The 2,523-nt window shown below is 41.1% G+C and overlaps 2 long non-coding RNA genes across 2 annotated transcripts in view; one reads left to right on the top strand and one right to left on the bottom strand.

Annotated features, from left to right (window-relative positions):
- The window catches only part of LOC113490407, a 4,402-nt gene extending 3,625 nt beyond the window's left edge, over positions 1–777 (top strand). Inside the window, exon 3 of the long non-coding RNA XR_003400230.1 lies at positions 667–777. This is a non-coding gene — a long non-coding RNA (uncharacterized LOC113490407). The remainder of the gene's footprint in view (positions 1–666) is intronic.
- Positions 733–2,523, bottom strand: part of LOC113490408 — a 7,676-nt gene continuing 5,885 nt past the window's right edge. Inside the window, exon 3 of the long non-coding RNA XR_003400233.1 lies at positions 733–817. This is a non-coding gene — a long non-coding RNA (uncharacterized LOC113490408). The remainder of the gene's footprint in view (positions 818–2,523) is intronic.

Below are 2,523 nucleotides of genomic sequence, written 5' to 3'. Positions count from 1 at the left end.
TGTTTGATTTTAATATAAGTATAGAATTAAGGGATATTTTAGTAAAAATAATTTTACATTTATTGTATTTTGAATCTAGCAACCGACCACTACTCTAAAATCCTCTGTACAGCCCTGTACCAAGGCTGAAGCGACTGGTCATAATTGTTTAGTAGGAATGGTTAGAACCTAGGTAACAAAACATGAGGTGATTTGTAAACTGATTTATAATACATACATAGGACTAGAAGAATGCAAGTAGGTGTCAAGGTCCATGATTGATGGGAACTGAGGGAAGTAACTGTAACAGCTTGCAGGTACCTGCCAAGAAAACTGTGTCCTTAAGCAAAAGGTAATTCCGGCAGGGGGAGATCACGACCACCGATGCAGGGACCACCTACTCACATTAAACCCCAGACCCATTTCTAGACATTTCTAACCTTTACTGCGCAGAATCGGAAGTAGGAGGAGAATATGTTAATGATTTATTGGAAGTTGTATGCTTATGTATGAAGACTTAATGAATATGTATGAGTGAGTTCTATATAAGATGTATGATTCTGGTGCCTGGCACATGTTGTTGGTGAGAGCACTCCCCTACACGTCCGGCCGTCAATAAAGAAGTGTCTGCCTATCTGCATCAAATTGGTATCAATAAGTTATTTTTATCCTGGATTTCAGTGACAGTTTCTGGTGACCTAGATGGGACCTCGATGAGAGAGACCGGAGGAGTCGGGGACCTGATCGGTTCCAGCAGGCACCGAGGATTTCTTGGGGATACCCATCGATCCCCGATCCGTAAGGCTCTTCGCGACGTCCCCTGGATTTTGGCAAGACACTTCTCCTTTGTATTGGTTTTGTACTGGTTTTGCATTTGTTTTGGAAAAGTGGGTTAGAGTCCCACATTCGTTTTGGATCGGTTTTGCATTCGTTTTGGAAAAGCCTGCCTGTCAGATGTGGCGAAAGCTGCGCAGGGTTGGGCTAGAGGATCCTCGTGTATCGGAAGCCGAGGCGTCTGCCCGTAAGACATAAGCGAAAGCTATTGCAGGGTTGGACATTTGGATTTGGAAACAAGAGAACCTATATGCTATAGAGTTCTCAAAGGTATTGCCTCTAATGGAAAGTTAGAAGTTTCTATACACTCTATTGTGGGATTGGTTGTTTCGTCGATTGAATTTTGTGTAGTAATTAGAAACTGTGTTGTATTGTGTTATATACCTGTATTTGTCGTAGTAATTGTGGAAAGGTGTGAGTGTGTTTGTAAGCGTGAGACGTGCAATTGAGCACAAAGTGAGTGTGGAGTTCGGATCCGCGGTTCTGTTATCCCGCAAGGGGTGCAGCCGGAGGACGAAGCGATAGACTTGAGTGAGTGATTGATTGTATATTGTGTTAACAAAATAACTGAACCATAGCATCTAAGCTGACTCATTTATTTAAAAGTAGAAGTATGGGTAATCTTGCTGCAAATGACAAAGTTCCGAAAACCTCTCCGTTGGGATGTTTGTTAGCACACTGGGGAGATTTGCAGGATGATTTGTGGAAGAGTCAGATGATTGAATACTGTAATCACTGGTGGCCTCTGTATATTTTGGATGATCAGGGAAAATGGCCATGAATGGGACACTGAATTATAATACCATTTTGCAGTTAATGCTGTTTTGTAGAAGAGAAGGGAAATGAAGTGCCATATGTTGATTTATTTTTCCTATTTAAGACAAAGGAAAGATTGGCAGAAGGAATGTAAGTTGATTAGTAGAGATAATTTAGTAATGGCTATAAGTTCTGATGATAAAAAGGTGAAAAAGTGTTGTTCAACATGTGAACTTAAAAAGATTGTTTAAAGGAAAGAATTGATTCTACTGAAAAGGATGAAGGGCCAAAATTAGATAGATACCCTCCCCGCAGAGAGAACGACATTGGGGGCGAGAATATAGAGAACAGGTAGAGGAACCTGAGAGTAGTGGAATAGAGGATGTGGATGAAGGGTCGTCTGAGGTTGGAATTCATACCCCTGTATCTTGAAAGAACTCGGCAGCAGGTACAAATAATAGCTTCCCTGCGGCAGGGAGTTGGCAATGATGGGCCGGTGCATGTGAAAGTGCCTTTTTCAGTGATTGATTTGATGGCTTAGAAGCAGGCAGGAGGAGTGTATAGAGAGGATCCTGAAAGAACAGGTAGAGTAGTAGATACTATAATCAGAACACAGAATCTGGATTGGAGTGATTTACAGGTGATTTCAGCTAGATGATACAGAAAACCAGATGGTATTAAAGGCTAGTAAAGCACAGTCAGAAGTGACTGTATTGAGTGGGACAACAGGTAGAATATTAGAGCAGAATTTTTCATCTGGAGATCTGCAGTGGGGATCCAAATAATGTGGAACACATAAAAAGACTGAGTCAGTATCAGAAAGGGATTTTATATGGAGTTAAACATGCCATGCCTAAGTTTCTGAACTGGTCTAAATTATATGAGGTGAGACAAGGTAAGAATGAATCTCCCTCAGCAATTCTGGAAAGACTAAAAGAAGCTGCCAGAAAAGAA

The sequence above is a fragment of the Athene cunicularia genome, assembly GCF_003259725.1.
Source record: "Athene cunicularia isolate RWA chromosome 1 unlocalized genomic scaffold, athCun1 chr1_part2, whole genome shotgun sequence".
In the NCBI taxonomy this organism is placed as follows: Eukaryota; Metazoa; Chordata; class Aves; order Strigiformes; family Strigidae; genus Athene; species Athene cunicularia.
Note: the sequence above shows the minus strand (reverse complement) of the source record. Positions and strands in the feature narration are given on the sequence as shown.